At 50.2% G+C, this 21,310-nt stretch overlaps 1 protein-coding gene, 1 long non-coding RNA gene, 1 other non-coding gene and 1 pseudogene across 9 annotated transcripts in view; 3 read left to right on the top strand and 1 right to left on the bottom strand.

Annotated features, from left to right (window-relative positions):
• Ldlrad4 (low density lipoprotein receptor class A domain containing 4) overlaps window positions 1-21,310 on the top strand; it is a 369,231-nt gene that overhangs the window by 185,759 nt on the left and 162,162 nt on the right. The window lies entirely within an intron of this gene.
• Window positions 1,885-2,570, top strand: LOC107159423 (annotated as a pseudogene).
• Window positions 17,021-21,310, top strand: part of LOC125617871 — a 28,859-nt gene continuing 24,569 nt past the window's right edge. The window contains exon 1 of the long non-coding RNA XR_007348993.1: window positions 17,021-17,031. This is a non-coding gene — a long non-coding RNA (uncharacterized LOC125617871). The remainder of the gene's footprint in view (window positions 17,032-21,310) is intronic.
• On the bottom strand, window positions 20,925-20,998 carry Trnaa-cgc. The gene has a single exon. It is a non-coding gene; the product is annotated as a tRNA-Ala (tRNA).

Genomic DNA, 21,310 nt, shown 5'->3' with positions numbered 1-21,310 from the left:
CAAGACTCTCCATGGTGTCCATTTGCCAGTTCTCACACCGAGTGCTCACCAAGTCCCCTCTGCACACCGCCAGGTCAGCTCTCCAAGCCTAGGATTGACTGTGTGCTTTCTTGGCATCGGGTTAGGTTCTCCTCAGGGTGTTTGGTTCCGAAGCCTTTGCATGACCCAGCTGGCCTCCGTCACGGGCCTGTGGCCTCGGGCTCTCTCCAGGTCTGGCTGGCCTTGGTGCACTTGCTGGGTGGTGTCCTGCTGAGAGAACGGGAACCAACACAGGGAGGGACCTGGGAGGACTGTCACAGGGCATAGAAGTGGGGCTGGGAGCAGGGTGGAGTATCCCCTGAGGGTTGGAAGGTGCTTGCAGGAAGGCCAAGAGCATGGGAGGACCTTCTTCTTATCATGGGAAGACGCTCATGAGCCCACAACCCAACAGTACATTTGGGGACGTGCTTGCTCCAGGCTAGACCCCGGGACCTCCCAGCAGTTAGACAGGTTATGCTGTGTCTTGTGCCCTGTCCCCTGCTCTGCACAGTGGGGCCATAAGCATGGTGGTTGTGGGCACTGCATGGGACAAGGCACATGAAACACACAGAACAGGCCTTGAAGTGCTGAGCAGTTGAGGTGGGTCGGCTGGGCTCCACAGGCGTCTTACAGAAGAGCAACGTAGAAGTGCTTTCTTATTTTATTTTCTCCAGGCCTGAGTGACAAGGGTCATGAGCGTGATAAAGTGTGAGGGGCATCACCGCCATGTGGGGCAGGCCTTCCTTCCATAGCCGAGGTTCTGTGTGAATGAAGGCAGAGGGTGGTGGGCTTGGCCTGGGCCCTGGAGCTGCCCACCATCCCTGTCTCAGATGCTCTCCTTCACTTCCGGTCCTTCCACGAGGTCCTCCTGTCACTTTTAACCCTTTGCTCTTCTAGTTCCTCCTCTCCCCACGGGTTCCCTGACTCCCTCTTCTCCTTTCGCATCCGTATTCCTCTCTGGTTCTTTTCCATTCATTATACAAATGTGCACACTTCCATTCTAAGCGGTGGCCCCCTAAGTGATTCCATCTGGCCCTAAGGGAGGGGTCTTAGATCCGGTTGGCAGTGGTGGCCCTATGCCTCAGAAACCACTGACCATGTCTTCATAGCCAAGATGGGGGATTTCTTACAGGGAAGGACCCTGGCTGTCTTCTGCTGACCGGGGGGAGGGACAAACCCCTTCAAAGCTGAGCGTCTGTATCTGTGGGATGGAATGATTCCTGCCACGTAAGGCTGCCGTGAGGATCTATGGGAAGCCCACGTGGGGGTGGTGGAACCTCATGTCGTCATTGTGATGTGAGTCAGTCAGTTTAGGGGACCTGGATCGCTGTCCTCAACCTCAGGGCCACTCTACACATGTACTAGGAGTTTCCAGGTTTCCTAGTGGGTGCTCCTCCGAGGCTCTGGGTGCTTCCCACCCATTCTGTTCCTAAGAAGTGTGCCAGCTGGCCGTGACCTGGCCAGCGGCTGCCCCACGCTTCTTTCTCAGAGCAAGGTGGATAGTTGCCGCTTGGAAGGACACTTGCTCTGAGCTCGGTGTAGCTGGCCTGTCCTTTAGGTCAGGAACTTTTAGCGAGGTTGTCACTGCCCCATTCTTGCTGATACTCCCTTTAGGTAGACACACAGTTCTGTCACCTGGAAAGCCTGCAGGGTGGTCTAATCTGGAAGGGAGATGCACCCTCTCCCTGCACCCTGCCCAGAAGGAATCTAGTCTAACAAGGAGCACTGGGCTTCCCCTGAGTGGCTGGGAACGCATCTTGGAGGTGCTCCACTTAGTGAGTTTTACTAGACGACCCCTTTTTAACTGGACCATCTACCAATGCATTCTTTTAAATTGGACCCTCTATGGGTGCATTTCCTACACAGATGGACAGTGTCCCTTTCATGGAGCATAACTGTGTTAGTAAGATGCTCCTGATCTTGTGTCCCCACGTGTGTGTGCCTAATCTCAGCTGGTCTGCCTGAGACCCACTAAGCGCCAGCCCTGTCCCCCCACACGGCCCCACTTCCACTCTGACAAGGTGAAAGAAACTGTCACAAACCAGGAAAAACCAAACTGCAGGCACCGTGGGCATTGGTGGGAAAGGAACTGCTTGCAGAAAGAAGACGGTGGTTCGTAGAAGAGCTACCGCAGATGGTAAAAAACTTCAATTCTGCTTAAAGAAGTTAGGAGTAAACAACATCTCTGGTGTTGAAGACGGGAATATGTTTACAGACCAAGGAACAGCGGTCCACCTTAACAACCCTCAAGCCCAGGCGTCTGTGGCAGCAAACACTTTCACCAGTACAGGCCACGCTGAGACAGAGCCACCGACCCAAGTGCTGCCCGATACCTGGAAGTAGCCCTGCAGGCAGTCTGACCAGTTTAAGGAGACTGGCTGAACCCTGCCCACACAATCTGTGGATGGAAATGCACCACTTGCTACTGGAAAGGACTATAATGAAGTTTTAGATCTTGTGGGAAATTTTGATGAGGCTTCTAAGGAATGGGGCAAACTGAACTGACCGACTTCTGAAAACAATAAACTCATATTGGTCATGAGTCACATATATACATACAGTAACAATGTCTGTTTCATTCTACTATCTTTCCTATCCCACATCCCCTCCCCTCCCCTCCCTTCACTTTCCTCTACCTAATCTAAGGTAATGCTATTCTTCTCTGGTGCCCTGCTCCCCTTATTGTGAATTAGCATCCGCATATTAGAGGAAACATTCTGCCTTTGGTTTTTTGGGATGGCTTATTTAACTCAGCATGATATTCTCCAACTCCATCTATTTACTGGCAAATGCCATAATTTCACTCATCTTTAAAGCTGAGTAATATTCCATTGAATATGAATATATATATATATATATATATATATATATATACCACTTTTTTATCCATTTATCTATTGAACTAGGTTAGTTCCATAGTTTAGCTATTGTGAATTGAGCTGCTATAAACATTGACATGGTTGCATTACTATAGTATGCTGATTTTAAGTCCTTTGGATATAAACCAAGAGGTGGGATAGTTGGGTCAAATGGTGGTTCCAGTCCCAGTTTTCTGAGAACTCTCCACACTGCTTTCCATAGTAGTTGCACTAATTTGCAGTCCCACCAGCAATGTATGAGTGTGCCTTTTCCCCCACATCCTCACCAACATTTATTTTTGCCTGTAGTTTTGATTGCCATTCTGACAAGAGTGAGATGAAATCTTAGAGTAGTTTTGATTTGCGTTTCTTTAATTGATAGAGATGTTGAACACTTTTTCATATATTTGTTGATCGATTGTATTTCTTCTTTGGTGAAGTGTCTGTCTGTTCAGTTCCTTAGCCCATTTATTGATAGGGTTATTTGTTTTTTTGGTGTTAAGTTTTTTGAGTTCTTTATATATACTGGAGATTAATGCTTTATCAGAGGTGCATGTGGTAAAGATTTCCTCCCACTCTGTAAGCTCTCTCCTCACATTATTGACTGTTTCCTTTGCTGAGAGGAAACTTTTTAATTTGAATCTATACCATTTATTGATTCTTGATTTTACTTCTTGTGCTTTAGAGGTCTTGTTAAGGAATTCAGATTCTAGGCCAATGTGGTAAATATTTGGGCCTATTTTTTCTTCTATTAGGCACAGGGTCTCTGTTCTAGTGTCTAAGTCTTTGATGTACTTTGAGTTGAGTTTTGTGCAGGGTGAGAGATAGAGGTTTAATTTCATTTTGCTACATATGGATTTCCAGTTTTGCCAGCAACATTTGTTGAAGAGGCTATCTTTTCTCCAGTGAATGTTTTTTGGCACCCTTGTCTAGTATGAGATAACCGTATTTATGTGGGTTTGTCTATGTGTCCTCTATTCTGTACCATTGGTCTATAAATCTGTTTTGGTGCCAATACCATGCTGTTTTTTTACTATTGCTCTGTAGTATAGTTTGAGGTCTGGTATTGTGATGCTTCCTGCTTCACTTTTCTTCCTAAGGTTGCTTTAACTATTCTGTGTCTCTTATTTTTCCAAATAAATTTAATGATTGCTTTTTCTATTTCTATGAAGAATGTCATTGGGATTTTAATAGGAATTGCATTTAATCTGAATAACGTTTTTGGTACTATGGCCCTTTTGACAATATTAATTTTGCCTACCCAGGAGCATGGGAGATCTTTCCATCTTCTGAGGTTTTCTTCAATTTCTTTATTTAGTGTTCTGTAGTTTTCATTGTAGAGGTCTTTCACCTCTTTTGTTAGATTGATTCCCAGGTATTTTATTTTTTGAGGCTATCATGAATGGAGTAGTTTTTCTAATTTCTCTTTCAGTGAATTCATCACTAATATATAGGACTGTGTTTGATTTATGGGTGTTGATTTTATATCCTGCTACTTTGCTGAATTCATTTGTTATTTCTAGAAGTTTTCTGGTGGAATATTTTGGATCTTCTAGATACAGAATCATGTCATCAGCAAATAGTGATAGTTTGAGTTCTTCTTTACCTATTTGTATCCCTTTAATTTCTTTCTTTTGTCTAATTGCTCTGGCTAGAGTTTCAAAGATGGTGTTGAACAGAAGTGGTGAAAGAGGACCCTTGTCTTGTTCCAGTTTTTAGAGGGAATGCTTTCAATTTTTCTCCATTTAGGATGATGTTGGCCTTGGGTTTGGCACATATAGCTTTTATAATGTTGAGGTATATTCCTACTATCCCTAGTTTTTCTAGAGTTTTGAACATGAAGGTGAGCTGTGTTTTGTTAGATGCTTTTTCTGCATCTATGAGATGGTCGTATGATTCTTGTTTTTAAGTCTATTAATATGATGAATTACGTTTATTGATTTCTGTATGTTGAATCAACCCTGCATCCCTGGGATGAACCCCACCTGATCATGGTGCACTATCTTTTTAATGTTTTCATATGTGATTTGCCAGAATTTTACTGAGAATTTTTGCATCTATGTTCATCAGGGATATTGGTCTGAAGTTTTCTTTCCTTGATGTGTCTTTGTCTGGTTTTGGTATCAGGGTGATATTAGCCTCATAGAATGAGTTTGGAAGGGTTCCCTCCTTTTCTATTTCATGGAATACTTTGAGGAGTATTGGTATTAATTCTTCTTTGAAAGTCTTGTAGAACTCAGCAGAGAATCCATCTGGTCCTGGGCTTTTCTTGGTTGGTAGGCTTTTGATGGTGTTTTCTATTTTATTACTTGAAATTGATGTGTTTAAATCATGTATGACCTCCTCATTCTGTTTGTGTAGGTCACATGTCTCTGGAAATTTGTCAATGTATTCGATATTTTCTATTTTATTGGAATATAAATTTTCAAATAGTTTATAAGTATCCTCTGTATTTCAGATGTGTCTGTTGTGATATTTCCTTCTTCATCTTGTAATTTAGTAATTTGAGTTTTCTTTCTTTTTCTCTTTGTTAGCATGGCCAGGGGTTTATCTATTTTATTTATTTTTTCAAAGAACCAACTTTTTTTAAAATTGTTGATTTAATTTTTTATTTTAATTTTTTGATTTTAATTGTTGATTTTTGGTTGCTGATAGATCTTTATTTTTTTATTTATACGTGGTGCTGAGAATTGAACCCAGGGCCTCACACTTGCTAGGCAAGTGCACTACCACTGAACCCCAGCCCCAGCTCCTAGAACCAACTTTTTGTTCCGTCAAATATTTTTTTCTTTTGTTTAGATTTCATTGATTTCAGCTCTGATTTTCATTATTCCCTGTCTTCTATTGCTTTTGATGTTGATTTGTTCTTCTTTTTCTAGGGCTTTTTTAGAAATTGTTTTGTTTGTGGATCTGATAAAATTTAGTTCTCTAATATTTTTAAGCCCAAGCCCCTTGGACACTGCAGCTCTTTTTAGTTTTTGCTTATGCACAATTTATTTTTTGCAGCTAATTAATTAATAAATAGTTCTTTGCCTAGTTAAAAAACAAACTCTCCTTCCTCTCCTCCTCAGAGAAGTACTGCAGTTCTTGTCTTAGAATGCTGCGCTCTGGAGAGACCAGCACTGCCTCATTCTTGCTCCTGTTTAAGGACAGGGTGGCCCTGTTGACCTGCTCCCTGCCCACCGGAAGGAGATGTTCGCTGTTGACATTCGAGTGCACCCAGGTGGAAGCAAGGTGGAGTCCTCTGGAGTCCCAGTGAGCCAGGGTCACTTTCTGTCCCTGCCATTGGTTTTGGGTGAGCACCCAGGCATGTTGGTGGTCTCTGTCTCGTTTGATATTTGCTGAAATTTGGCATGAATTCTAGTTAGAAATAAAACATTACTGCATTACCCCCAGTAACAGCTGAGGTCCCTGCAGTAGACGTCAGTCACCTTTCCTGTTAGTTTCTGGACACTAGACGGAGGCGCGTCTGATTCCATCTGCCTCACTCTGCCCGGCTGTCCTCACTCTGCGGTCCTCACTCTGCCCAGCTCTGGTCAGGTAGCCACTGAGCGGGGCGGTTGTGTTTTGCTGCAAGACTCAAAGGGCCTTGCACAGTCGTGGAGGGCGAGGCTGGCTTTGATCTCCACAGGAAGAGCTTGGTGTGCCTCTTTCTGTGGAAGGGAGAATATGCCATTAGGCTAAAATCCCGGCTTTTCTCACATCTTGTCTTATGTCTGCTTTATCAGAATATTGTCGTCCTGAGCCCTCAACAGCCTCATTATGGGGAATGACGGAAACAGATGCCGCCGTCAGGGTGCCGGAGTCAAGTCGGGGATCTCAAACCTGCACCAGCAGAGATGACTTCAGGGGACACACGGGAGAGGGCGTGTGTGGCTCTGGAGTGTAGGGTCACTTTGGTTGGACTCCAAGTTGCAGCCGTGGTGGCTTCTGGGGAAGGTGTACCAGATGGTGAGAAGTGGGGTCTGATGGCCAGGGACAGGATGACAGAGCAGCTAGTGAGTGAGGTGTCCTGAGATAGGAGCAGGGCTTCCTGACGTCGCAGGTGGGGCTTCTGGGGCTGAGGAGCCTGAGGAAGAGTCGAAATGGGCGCAGAATAAATCAAAGGCATTCCTGTATATCAGCGACAAATCCTCTGAAATGGAAATGAGGACAACCACTCCATTTAAAATATCTTCNGTGGAAGCAAGGTGGAGTCCTCTGGAGTCCCAGTGAGCCAGGGTCACTTTCTGTCCCTGCCATTGGTTTTGGGTGAGCACCCAGGCATGTTGGTGGTCTCTGTCTCGTTTGATATTTGCTGAAATTTGGCATGAATTCTAGTTAGAAATAAAACATTACTGCATTACCCCCAGTAACAGCTGAGGTCCCTGCAGTAGACGTCAGTCACCTTTCCTGTTAGTTTCTGGACACTAGACGGAGGCGCGTCTGATTCCATCTGCCTCACTCTGCCCGGCTGTCCTCACTCTGCGGTCCTCACTCTGCCCAGCTCTGGTCAGGTAGCCACTGAGCGGGGCGGTTGTGTTTTGCTGCAAGACTCAAAGGGCCTTGCACAGTCGTGGAGGGCGAGGCTGGCTTTGATCTCCACAGGAAGAGCTTGGTGTGCCTCTTTCTGTGGAAGGGAGAATATGCCATTAGGCTAAAATCCCGGCTTTTCTCACATCTTGTCTTATGTCTGCTTTATCAGAATATTGTCGTCCTGAGCCCTCAACAGCCTCATTATGGGGAATGACGGAAACAGATGCCGCCGTCAGGGTGCCGGAGTCAAGTCGGGGATCTCAAACCTGCACCAGCAGAGATGACTTCAGGGGACACACGGGAGAGGGCGTGTGTGGCTCTGGAGTGTAGGGTCACTTTGGTTGGACTCCAAGTTGCAGCCGTGGTGGCTTCTGGGGAAGGTGTACCAGATGGTGAGAAGTGGGGTCTGATGGCCAGGGACAGGATGACAGAGCAGCTAGTGAGTGAGGTGTCCTGAGATAGGAGCAGGGCTTCCTGACGTCGCAGGTGGGGCTTCTGGGGCTGAGGAGCCTGAGGAAGAGTCGAAATGGGCGCAGAATAAATCAAAGGCATTCCTGTATATCAGCGACAAATCCTCTNCTAATATGCGGATGCTAATTCACAATAAGGGGAGCAGGGCACCAGAGAAGAATAGCATTACCTTAGATTAGGTAGAGGAAAGTGAAGGGAGGGGAGGGGAGGGGATGTGGGATAGGAAAGGCAGCAGAACACAACAGACACTAGTATGGCAATATGTAAATCAATGGATGTGTAACTGATGTGATTCTGCAATCTGTATTTGGGGTAAAAATGGGAGCTTATAACCCACTTGAATCAAAGTGTGAAATATGATATATCAAGAATTATGTAATGTTTTGAACAGCTAACAATAAAAAAAAAAAAAAAAGAAATGGGCGCAGAGAGGAGCCTGCGTGTGCCACAGCCTCTGCCTGTGCATCTGCCAAGCTGGGGAGACTGCTGCGGGCACGGCCCTGGGCTCTGCTCCGTGAGCCTGCGGTCCTCACTCTGCCCGGCTGGGAGTGTCCTGTCGTCTTCTCTTCTACAACTGGAGATAGTTTTGCTGCTATGCCAGGGCACACCCAGAGCCTTCTGCGTGCTCGGCTGACCCTGGGTGACATCCCATCTCAGATCCCCTGGCCATATCATGGGGGGCGGAGCAGGTTCCTTTGACTTCCCAGAGGCAAGGGTCTCTGCACTGTGGAAAGAGCTGTGTGCCTGGGAAGTCTTGGCAAGAGCAGACCTTCCTCCACCAACTTGTGCAGAGGAATTGGTGCCACGGGACCTCGCAAGGAAGCCCAGAGGTGACAGGAAGCCAGCTGTCGTTGGAACGGTTTCTCTTTCAGCTTCAGTGGAATTTCCAATTAGTGGAGAAGGTTCTATTGGGGGAAAGAGGGCTGGAGCGGCTCCCACCCCGCTGGAGGCCGCAGTCACTCCTTTCCCTCTAGGTGGCCTCATAAAGCTCAGTCTCTGAGCCAGATGAACTGGAGCTGGTGGCGAGCTCCAAGGGAGCCGGGAGTTGAGCTTCAGAACTTTTTCAGAAACTTTTCTCTTTTGCCTCTGAGGCCATTTTGGGTCATAATAATTAAATAAGATCATTTAATTCAACATATGAAAATCTGAGCTGATTGCCTGTCCTCCCAAACCAGCCCTTTCCATTTCCCTCAGTATTTACCCCCCGAAAGGACTGTGTTCAAATCACCAGCCACTTTTGAGCACCAAGCCATAACTACCCTCTATCCACCGCAGCCCCCACCTCCCCGAAAAGCTTGTTTGCGAACCCTGAGGCCAGGTTCCTAGCAGCCCAGCCAGGGCTCACTGCCTTCATTGTCCTCCGTCACTGTCTCAGGAAGCATGAACAGCGATTCCCTAACGCCATCCAGGACCTGTTAGAGTGCCCGTCTCCCCAGTTGTCTCAGGAATGTGTCTTGATTTGTTCCGTTGGCAGCATCTGATGGATGGATCAGCTCTCTTTCCAGGCCTGCCTCTCCCCGTTTGTCCCCAACTCTTCTCCTTTTCTCCTCCGACCCCGGTGATCTTTGTGGGGAGGGTCTGGATTCATTCTGGAGACTTTCCATACTCTGGACTTGGCAGGCTGCTCGCCCACAGAGTCCCCAAGCCTGCTCCTCTGGTCCCTGTGATTCCCGGGAGGGAGAACCCGAGGGCTGCAGAGGTTCAGGTGTGCACTTGGGGAGCCTGAGAGACCCCTTCTGCGGTGCGGTTGTCTTCTGCCAGCGGGCTCCTGGGGTCTGGTTGTCTTTCTGTGATGGGGTTATTCATTATGGGCTGTGGAAATCATAACCTGACTCTCTCCTTTGTTTCCCATTAAATAGTGGGGACACTTCTGTAAAGAGAAGCTCCCCATCCACTCTTGGACCACCCGGAAGCCAATATTCTATGGGATGAGATCATTTAGGAATGAGAAGTTCCTGGAATCCCAGGAGCTCAGGAGGCTGAGGCAGAGAGTTGAAAGTTCAAAGCCACCTCAGCAACTTAGCGAGGCACTAAGCAACTCAGTGAGACCCTGTCTCAAAAAAAATTAAAAGGGCTGGGATGTAGCTCAGTGGATAAGTGCACCTGGGTCCAATCTCCAGTACAAAAAAATGTATGAGAAGTTCCCCTGTGGCCCTGTGGCTCTTCAGAGGTGACCCATGAGATTTTATTTGTGTCACTTTGAAGAGCTGAGGTGACTTTGATGTGTGCTGAGAAGTCCCTCTGCTCCATGTGGAAACCCACCATAGGTTCCTTTCTAGGACTTGGGCGGAGGCTGAACTCTAGGGGAGCCCCATCTGTCCCCTCGGGAGCCCTGAGCCCTCCCTCCCCTCCCAACCCTCCCCCACTTTGCAGCCTCCCTTGTACTTCAGCTTGGCCCTGGCCCTCGTCCCACCTGCCAACCGGTAGCTTCCTAAGGAACTGCTGCCCTCTGCAGAACCCACTTCTTGACCCTTTTGAGACTGTGCTCCCTTGGGAGGCAGGATCCTCACCTTATGGTCCCTCGCACCCCTCCACGCCCCCTTGGCCATACCTCCCACTCCCAGGCCTTGACCTCGGTGTCTCCAGACACCACACGGTGTCACAGCCACTAACACATTCCATCTCCAGCCTAGGCTGACGTATTCAACTTCTCAGAAGCCCCTAATGAGCCCCTCAAACTCCCAGCATCTGACATTTAACTGTTTTGCTATTTTCTGTCTCGCTGTTCTGACCATCTGCAGTGAGGTGGTCTCCCCTCCGGACCCTACCTCATAACTAGAAATTCACTTCTGCTACCAGGAGCTCTGTAGCTGCTTGTGCCCCTGGAAAGATGGTGCCTGTCCTGCGTGGTATCCCGTGGGGAGAGGCATAACTCCCATGGGCATTGATGCTGTCCTTGTGTGAGCGCTGACCACACATGGTGGACACTTGGGAAGTGTCCTTCCTTTGCTGCTCCAGCCTCCTTGCCTGGCCTTCTCAGTGTCCTGTAAGATGCTGCCGAGCCCCAGTGTCCTGCTGCCACATGTGGCTAATGCACTGTGAGGGGTGCGGTCCTGCCAGTATCTGCGGGGCGATGACTACTGCTTTAGAACACTCAGATCTGAACAGAAGATGGAAAGCCTTTGGTCTGCGTGGCCTCCTACCTGCTCGCTAGTGGAAGTGGGCGCTGCAAGTATCTACATGATCCCGGCCAAAGAAAGAGATGACATAAGGTCTGCCCCCCAAAGTGCCCTTAGAATGGGCACTTGGTAACCACGACACCCAAACTGACCAAAGTGTAATCCTGCTGTGGTCAAACTGTATTCTGGGACCAGCAATAGGGTAGACTTTGTGCTTTGTAATGGGTTGAGGGTCCCTGGCCCAGCAACCCTTGAGGGACCAGCCTTGGCTTCTAGATACGCACATGCTGACAAATGAAGGATGGTTCATGTCCAGCCAGGGGATGTGTGACACGCTTCCCACTGAGCCCTGGAGAAGTGTGAGTGTGTGTGTGTGGATCTGCATGGTGTGCACCTGAGTGTATCTGCAAGTGTGCACCTGAGTGTGTGGGTCTGGGTATGCTGTGTACTTGAGTCTGTGTGGGTCTATGTGTGTGCCTGCACAAGTGTGTAGGTGTTGGAGAGTGTGGTGCACATGAGTGTGTGCAGGAATGTGCAGGAGTGTTTGCAGCCTCAGGTGCCGGTCGGTCCTGGCTGAATGGGTCCCCATTTCACAGCGTGCACCCTTGCACGGTAGGTTTCATAGAGCTCTGGGAACGCATTTCCTGTACATGTGCTGTGACAGCGTTATGAATGCTGACTTTCCTGTGGACACATTGTGACGGTATCACATGATGACACTTCCTGTGGACACTGTGGCAGTGTCAGGAATGGTGACATTTCCTGTGGACACACTGTAACAGATAGTTTTTTGAACAATGACATCTCCTGTAGATGCTGTAACAGCATCACAAATGGTGACATTCCCTGTGGACCTGTTGTGACAGACAGTATTATGAATGGCGACACTTCCTGTGGATGCTGTGACAGTGTCATGAACAGTGACATTTCCTATGGATGCTGTGACAGATAGCATCAGGAATAGGATGTTCTGGTGGATGCTGTGACAGTGTCATGAATGGTGATGTTTCCTGTGTACACTGTGACAGTGTTGTGAACAGTGATGTTTCTTGTGGATGATGTGACAGACAGTGGCATAAACAATGATGATTCCTGTGGATGCTGTGACAGTGTCGTGAACAGTGATGTTTTCTGTGGACGCAGTGACAGACAGTGTCTTGAACAGTGATGTTTCCTGCGGATGCTGTGACAGTGTTGTGAAGGGTGATGTTTCCTGTGGACACAGTGACAGTGTTGTGAAGGGTGATGTTTCCTATGGGTGCTGTGACAGTGTTGTAAAGGGTGCTATTTCCTGTGGACACTGTGACAGACAGTGGCAGGAATGATGACAAGGTGGGGCTGTGGTTCAAACCACACCCTGGAGTGTCGTGCCCTGGGCTCTGGTGCTAGTCCTCAGTCACTGTGGCTGTAGGCAAGTTGCTCAGCTCTTTGGACCTTGCCTTTCTCATTATAAACTGAGGGGTATAGTTATGGTGTCTCCCTCAAACAGTGGTTCTGAGGGCTTAATGAGGTCTGCAGGTCAAGCAGCTAGACCAGCGCCTGGCACCCAGCAACTCCTCAGTACATCTGGGGGAGCCTGGCGTGGGCTTACCACTCAGCAGGTCTTGTCTATCTGACATCCGCAGCCCCCAGTGAGGTGAGGTGAGGTGAGGTGGGAGCTGCCTTTGCCTTCACATGCTTCACCTCCCGCGTCTCTCACACCAGCCTAGCAGGTTTCATAGGCGTGTGGTGCTCAGAGAGGGCAGGCCATTCACTCAGTCACACAGCGGAACATGCTGCTCCGAGGTCTTAAACTCAGATGTGGTTTTGATTTTCCTTTTGGATTTTCCCCCTCTCATGGTGTGTTTCTAGTAAGAAGGGGATCAACTTACCAGTTCTTGGAAGGTCGTAGGATTGGGGAGTGGAGATCAAGCAGTCTCCTATTCTGAAGGGCCGTAGAACTGGGTGCTCCAAGAACAATGATGTACGTGATAATTTTTAATCCATGTGTAGACTATGAGAATCTTGGTTTCATGCTGGATTTTGAAATGGATTGGGAAAAATTAACCCAGGAGCCCCAGGTGTTTGGGGTCACTGATTTCAGTGGGTTCCTTGGGGCTTCCCTCCTTGGTGACCCTCCTTGGACCCTAGTTATGTGCCTGGAGAGCCAGCGCCCTCCTTCACGGTGGGCGACTCAGCTGTCCCTGGTGGGCCAGCTCTGTCTGCCCGTCACCTGTGGGCACCCAGAGCCCACCTTGACCAGGCAGGAGCTTTCAGCCCCAGGCCCCTGATGTCCCCTGGCCTGTGTGAGTTGTGGCCTGCCGGACTCTTGCAGCTGCACCAGTGGAGGGTGGGCAGAGCCTCAGGATCCCCCCAGGGGGAGGGCAAGATCTTCCAGCTCGTTATCCATTTCTCCTGGCGTGGTGGGGCCGGGGATGCTCCAAGCTCCTGTAGGCCTAATGCTTAATTCTGGCTTACCTTGATCAAGGCCAACAGCAGAGGCCACTTACAGTGCGTCCAGCTGTTCTGCAGAGCAGTGTGTATTGACAGAGCTGCTCCCCTGCCCCCTTTTCAACTTGAAAAAAGAAAAAAAAAAACACGGCAAAACAATTTATTGACACATGTGAAAATGATCCAAGATGGTATTTAAAACACGGAGAGGAGGAGGATGGGCATCCCTGGCCAGCCTGGGGACCCTACGGGATCAGGTTGCAGCAGGTTGTCACTGGCAACAAGCTCCCACCTGGGGGAGTTTGTGGGGCGGGGGAGCCAGGAGGAGGGAGGTCTTTGGTCTGTGCCTTTGTTTCTCCAAGATGGTTTCTGATCAATTAAAATCTTGCAGGGTCTTGAGCAGTAATTCTGCCTTTTCAAATAAACAAAGGCAGAGAACAAATGGGAGGGAAAGTTTTAATAAACCGTAGGCCTCATTTCCTCCTGCTGTGACACTAAATTTACTCAGATAAAAACAACCTCTTTAGATTTACATTTTGATTCCGTGACTGCTTTCATGTGTGTGGGGCTGTCCCACTTCGGGTGAAATTTATCCACTTCTTTAAATATTTAGTAGTCTAGCGTGGATGTTAATGAAAGTCTGGTGGTGCTATTTTGAGAATTGCAACAATGATAGTAATTTTCAGTATCAGATTCCTGCTTCGCAAAGGGAAAGAGGGATGGGAGGAGGAGGAGGGAAAAATGGTTTCAGTTCTAATAGAGTTTGCCATCCGCTGGGCCGTGCCAGACAGATGGGTCATGAATACTGTCTAGACGCTCTCTGCCTGAGCGAAGCCCTGGTCTCTAAGGACACGCAATGAGACGCCGGCTTAAGTAACTGGGGAAAGTCAGGGCAAGCTCTCCTGTAATCAATGCCGCTCCTGCTTCCTGGGGGAGCGGGGGCTGGCGGGGCTGGTGTGCGTGCGGGGAGGGGTGTTAAGAGAAAGGGCCTCCGTTGCTGATCAATTTTAGTGCAAACTTGACAATTATTAGGCATTAGGGAGAACGGGAAGGGACAGTCGCTGTATGATAACGCTATTGATTTAAACTGTGCTCCTGCGTGGAATGCAGAATGATCTGACTCAGCCCCCGTCCTCAAAGGCCAGGGGAGAGCTGTGGTGAAAAGCAGGACGTCACTGGTGTCATGAAACCCAGAACGCAGGCTGTCCGGTGACCTGCGTTAACGGTGTGCATTGAAGAGCCCAGGACGGCTCCCGTGGAAACCGTCGGTCCTGACTGATCATTTCCTAGGGTTTAGCCTCGTAATTTGGAAGGGTTCAGAGTCTCGCTGGGCTGGATTTCTCTTCTTAGAAATCTCTGAGAACTTTTCAAAGCTGGGTCCCGTGGTGGGCGGCTCTACCCTGGTGCTGGAGGACATTAAGTAAAAATCTCCTAAGCGCCCTGCTTGACTGTACGTGGATGATCAGGACGGATGATCAGGCCAGGAATGGGGTCACCTGGTGCCAGAAGCCAGCTTCCATTCACAGTGACTCTCAGTGTGGTTGTGAAGGTGGCTGGGGGAGGGGGCATTGCCACCAGGATGAGGCTGGGCAAGGGCAGCGTGCCACCAAGGGGGTGGATGTGACTCAGCTTGCCTGGTACCTCTTTGCTTGGCTTGGTGGTCCTGGGCCATACATTGGCTGTGAAAATGACCCAAAAAGGGTATTCAGTAAAGCTCGAAAGGGACCACCTTGGGGTAGTCACAGAAACGAAGCTGAAGATCAAGGCCATCTTGTGATGTGTCGGGTTATACAGAGGTGGAGTGACCCTAGGGGTGAGCGTTCTGTGGAACCCACCCAGGCTGGCAGGTCTGAGTCACATCTCAGTGGGGACGCCAGCATAGGGTGTGGGATTATCTAAAAATAGATAATTTTTAATAATATAGTAGGTAGATATAGATCTTGAAGTAGATATATATGAGTGTCCTTCCGGCACACAGCAGGCAGCCAGTGGAGAGGAATCAAGCCTGATGTTTCAGGAGCTCACTGTCATGCCAGCAAACACGCCTGTCCTCCTTCCAGATGGTCCTTCTCAGAAGTGCCGCTGTGGTTGTCCAGGGGGAATGGCTGTCCCTTAGAGAGACTTCTTTCCTTAAACCCTCCCCGTGGTCTCTGTTGGGCTCCACTCAGCTCAGGTCATAAGTCACCCGCCCTTGAGATGACCTGTCCACTGGGAACGGCCATGGCAGTGCAAGGGGTGTGGGGCCACAGCCAGGCTGACCCCGCCTGGGTGCTGGGGGCCACTGTCAGTGAGGACTGAGCACTTCTTTGCTCTGTCACTTGTGATAAGAGGAGCATCACATGCCTCTGCCCATTTCAAAGACCACAGAGGTTTACTCTGGTGACTCCTGGGTCGTTCCTGTGCCTACAAATTGGGAGAAAAAGGAACTTGAATTGAACCTCTGGCTCTTCATCCTTCTACCCTGGGCAAGGGCAGCGTGCCACCAAGGGTATGGATGTGACTCAGCTTGCCTGTCCCTACATGGGAAGGCACCCTTTGGAAGGGAGGTGGCTCCTGATTGGGGTGAAAGTATGGCGGGGGCCTCTGCCGGCAGGTCAGACGCCTGGGTTTGAAGCCGGTGGCAGGTTCAGGTCCAGTAGCAGCTCTGTTGTGGGCGTGTGACTGGGTCTATCAAGGAAGACTGCTCACCTGCCCGCGGTTGACCTGCACCTGTGTCTTTGACTTCATGCGTTTTCCCACAGAACAGCAGCCAAGGAGGACGCACCCCTCAGAGAGACCCTCCCCCCTCCCCTTCCCTGTGGTTAGAAGATGGAAGTGTCCACTGTGAGAGAGAGAGGGCACATGGAACCCAAATTGTAAATGCCAGTCTGACCTCAGAGGACCAGGAGAGACTCCACCTGTTGGACCTAATAGTGCATCCTGCCAACCCTGTCGGGAGCAGTGGCCACCTGCCTTGCAGCCTGTTCCACCCCGCCCTAGGACACAGCACCTGAGAAGATCCACACGGGAGTCAGTCTCTCGGTGCCCCTGTGTGGGACAGAGGGACATCTCCGGGAGCCTGGGTACCGAGGGAAGGCATCATCCTGGACGGTGCGGGTGTCTGGAGGACACTCTGCTCTTGGGCAGCCTGGCGGGAGTGTGGGGGTGATGGGAGAACAGAACCCAGAGAGTTGAAATAACTCTTCCAAGGGCAGAAAACGTAGTCTTTGGTGGAGACCCCAACATGTGTGCTTCTTAGTCTGTCCAGCAAAATGCCACAAGCTGGGTGGCTTAAGGACCTCAGATATTTAATGCTCACAGATCTGGGGGCTGGAGTTCCGAGGTCCAGGTGCTGCCAGAGTCAGTGTCTGGTGAGGGCACACTTTCGGCTCACAGTCCACACCCCTTGATGTGTCCTCATGTGGCTGCAGAGTCAACGAAGCTCTGTGGGGGTCCCTTTTATGGGGACATTATCTCATTCATGAGGGCTTTGCTCTGATGACCTGGGGTTAGGATCGTAACATTTGAATTTGGAGGGGCACAGAGGCCAATTCTCTTTCCCAGTCCCCACACTATCTTGTCAGGTCAGGTGGTGACAGGGAAAGACAAGAAGTAGAGAAGGGGGGTCACCTGGAGGTCAGGTGACCTCTAGTAAGAGTGGCATGTCCCCCCCAGGGCAGAGACAGGGACATAGCTGGAAGGTTATCTGAGGGTGCAGCCCAGCACGTTGGGCAGAGTGGCGCCTGTTCCACAGGGTTTGAAGTTAGTCCTGCGGCCACATCGGAAGATGAATCAGTTAGAGTGTGCCCTGGCTTGGAGGTGTCCCCTGTGTGGGGCCCACTGTGGCTCTTGGGCCACCTGTCACTACTGTGCTCTCACGGCCCATGTGACATCGGGTGTCATGTTGACGGCTCTGGGTGTGTGATGGGAGNAGAGAGAGGGCACATGGAACCCAAATTGTAAATGCCAGTCTGACCTCAGAGGACCAGGAGAGACTCCACCTGTTGGACCTAATAGTGCATCCTGCCAACCCTGTCGGGAGCAGTGGCCACCTGCCTTGCAGCCTGTTCCACCCCGCCCTAGGACACAGCACCTGAGAAGATCCACACGGGAGTCAGTCTCTCGGTGCCCCTGTGTGGGACAGAGGGACATCTCCGGGAGCCTGGGTACCGAGGGAAGGCATCATCCTGGACGGTGCGGGTGTCTGGAGGACACTATGCTCTTGGGCAGCCTGGCGGGAGTGTGGGGGTGATGGGAGGGAGGGAGGGACTAATGGAGGAAGGGAGGGTGGGTCTGCAGTTATTCCAGGGGGGTAACGTCTCAGGGTGGTGGCTGCCACTAGAGGAGGAAGACCCCCTCGAGGGGCTGAATCGGATGAGCTCAGCACAGAGGGGGAGGAGCCTCCTCCTCAGGGCTTGGGCAGAGCACAGAGGTGAGCAGGTGGGGACACTGGCCTCCTGATGGGAAAGGTGGTTGACGTCTTCTGCCAGGAGCCTGCTGGTGCTGTGGCGTGAGGAAGCAATGCCCGTTGGCGAAGTACAGTCACAGCAATCGACATTGTGTATTCTGCAACCTGCAAGAGCTTCTCACAGGTCTGAGCTCGTGCCTCAGCAGCACCACGGGTTGAGGGTGAGCTAAGTGCTTTGCTCGAATCATCTCATTTAACTGTCGGGACAGCTGGATGTGGTGGGAACACATAGCATCCCTCCTTACCTTTACGGAAATTGGCAGCAGTCTGGGCTGTGCCTGTGAGTGGAGGCTGCCTACCACCTTCTGGGACAGCCAGAGGCAGAGGAGACCCCAGGGCTCATTAGGGACACCAAGCCCCCGACCCTGCCAGGAATGTCTGTCCTGAAGTGCAGATTTCCAGGGGTAGGGAAGGGGATGGAGATAGGCTGTTTCCCAGGTCTGCTTTCTGGCCAGAGGGGTGCACTGAGGGGCTGGGTGTGGGAGCAGGCAGGCCCTGGATGCTTCCCCGGTGCAGGCGCAACTGCTGCGGCACAGCCAGAGTCAGACTCGAAGAAAGGGGAAGGGTCCAGCTCTCTTGCCTTTTGAGAAGACATGATGGGGGAGCTTTGCTTTGCTTTGCTTCTCTATGTGGGTCCATTTGTACCCGCGTGCACAGTGGAAATCAGGAGGCTGTAAGTCGCCTTAGTGCCCTTCATGAACTTGGGATGTGAGGTTCAGAAGGGGTGGGATCCACAACAATGCTTTTCTTGGAATTGGAGCACTGAGATTTATTTGCATCCTAGGTCACATTGGATGTATGGGTTCCTTGTTTCACAAGAATGAGTTAAAATAAAGATTCAGCATCTCTGTTCTCTCTGCAGTGACCTTGGTTCATTAACACCTCGGGCCGAGGTTTTCTCAGTCTGCAGGCAAGGAAGGCAGTTTTGATCCCTATGTTCCCTTGTGACTCAAAAAAGCATTCTGAACCAGTGACTTGACTTCTGTTAATAACTTTAATGAGATAAATATTGAATGCAACACTTAGCCAAGAGAGGTGTTTCTTTGTAAATAATGTGATTATTTCAAGGTTTTTAAAGAGAGGCATTCATTGGGGCACAAACTACCTACCAGGGTCTACAAAACCCAGAGCCTCCCCTGCATGGCGGCCCATCCATTCTTTACAGTTTGCCTGAGCTCCATCTGCCTTCCCACTGTCAGCCCTGCTCACTCCCTTTCAACCCTGTCCCCAATATTGCTGTGTAATCTGTTCACAAGGGACAATAATGACGCAATGTGTGAATCCAGAGTCTGGCACCTCGTAGCACCTTGATAGAAATAGAAAGCTGTGATCGCAGCATTAAAATATGCTAACAGGCTGCAGGGCTAATGGGCACCGCATCTACACGGCAGATGTTCATTCTGGGGCTGCTGCAGAGCCCGGGGACTGGACGGAGGCCGTGCTCCTCGCATCCCCAGTGTTGTGGCTGGTTTTGTTCAGTGTGGTGGTGTTCTCCAGAGAAAATCCTACCTCCTTTCTAAAGTTGATGAGCTGCCTTTCTGGGTTGTGATGATGTAAGAGCCCCCTGACAGCCCGGTGTCCGTGCAGAGGAGAAATGTTAGCAACAATGATAAAATGCAGTTCCTTGATTAAAATAAATTGGATTTTATACAGTCTGTGATGAAAGTTTATTTAGAAGGAGTTTCCAAGCAATAGAATGAGGTTTCCAATGTGTTGTATAAATGCGTCAAAGAATTCCACAATACCAAATTTAGAGGAAATGCATTTTAATACATTGCATTAAACTACAAATAGTAAGGACTTTTGAATTTCTGGCCTACAGTTTTGTCCTGCATGTGCTTCCTGGCCATGTGGACAAGCAGCTCCCTCCTCTTGATATTCTCTATTCTTACTAGTAGCCAGGCACCCACCCCTTATTTGCTGTTCTCACTTTGCAGAAATCAGGCAGGTGAAACCCATACTCAGGGTGAGCAGCCGGCCAGATGCCACCTGCTGCTCCGTGGCTGGAGGCATGTGTCCACACTGAAGGATGACTGTTCAAAGAGGGTGATAGCAGGATGTTGGCTGGCCCAGACTGGGAGCCCACTTAAGCCACGGATCCAGGCAGCTGGCACAGGTGAGGTGGGCAAGGGCCTGGCTTCGTCCAGAGTGTGCCAAGCAGCAGAGAGATGCTGCTCCTGTGACGGACACTGCTGTGCTGCCTGCTTCGTGTGGCCTTTGGACATCACATGCCCCTGAGCCTGCAGGAGCAGCCTGTGGTTGTGAGACGTACACTGGGTTGGATTCCTGCAGCAGGAATGGGGGTGGGTCCTGGAAGGTGCTCAGTCTGTGTTGAGTGGGTGGATGTGACCTTTGCGGTGCAGCAACCCCTGTGCCGGGCATGGTTGCCTCCAGCAGAGGCTGGTGTCAGGATACCTGTGTGCACCTGAGCTGGGGCCTGTGCAAGGGAGTGGCTGCAGGTGGGCGGGGCCAGGAGCAGCTCTGCAGAGGGGAAGGATGCTGAGGCGCACCCTGGCACCAGGACCCAGGGTTTCCCGGGCTTGGTGGGCATGCAGGCACTGAGGCAGGAAGCCTGGGGTTTCCAAGCAAATATTAGAGACCTGAAAAAAATGGCACTGTCCCCAAGATAGAAAACTGTCAAATTGAAATGTACACATTTAATTAAATGTTGATTAAATGTAATGGCCATCTTCTGGTCCAGTTCTTTGTCTCACAGGAGATGTGGGAGCTTTCTATGGGATTTGAAAGATGTTTGCAAGATTCAGGAAGGTCCTTAAATGGCCCTGAGCAGCAGTGGCAAGAAGGAGCTGGAGCCTGGGGTGGCACCTGCTCCTGCTGGGCAGGTGGAGACACACAGGGGCATCAGCATATCCCACCACCGTGTCACCTCTCTGAGGTGTGCCCTCTTTACTTGGTCTGGAGGAGGGGGGCTCAGTTGCTTGTGACACGTGCTTGAGGGAGGAGGATAGAGTGGGGACAGCCTCGCCTGACCTGTGGCTGGGGCACAGCATGTGTCAGTCTCTTCCTGCCCTAATCGTCTGTTTCTTTTTTCTTTTTTTCCTCTTTTTGTAGTGCTGGGGATTGAACCCAGGGCCTTGTGCATGCGAGGCAAGCTCTCTACCAACTGAGCCACATCCACAGCCCCAGTGGTCTGTTTCTTGTTCAGAGCCCTGGCTCCCAGTGCATCCTGGTGCTCCAGGCTCCCTCCTCCACTCTCCGCTCCTCCCCTGTGGCTCCTCCAGTAGCTGTGGGTGAGGAGCCCCCCAGGGAGGAGGTGGCCAGCAGGGCACCTGGATCAGTGCAGTTCTCAGTGGGTTGCTTTCCTTTCTCTTTGCATTGTGTTTCGTATCACTCTGTGTTTCCTTCAAGCTGCACCATGGTGAATTTTAATTATTTGTTTAATTATGTCTCTCCTATTAGAGTATGAGGAAATCCCTCCAGAGGGGAGGGAC

This window comes from Marmota marmota, unplaced genomic scaffold (assembly GCF_001458135.2).
Source record: "Marmota marmota marmota unplaced genomic scaffold, marMar, whole genome shotgun sequence".
Classification (NCBI taxonomy): Eukaryota; Metazoa; Chordata; class Mammalia; order Rodentia; family Sciuridae; genus Marmota; species Marmota marmota.
The sequence above is the reverse complement of the archived record's forward strand: the minus strand, read 5'-3'. Positions and strand labels throughout refer to the sequence as shown.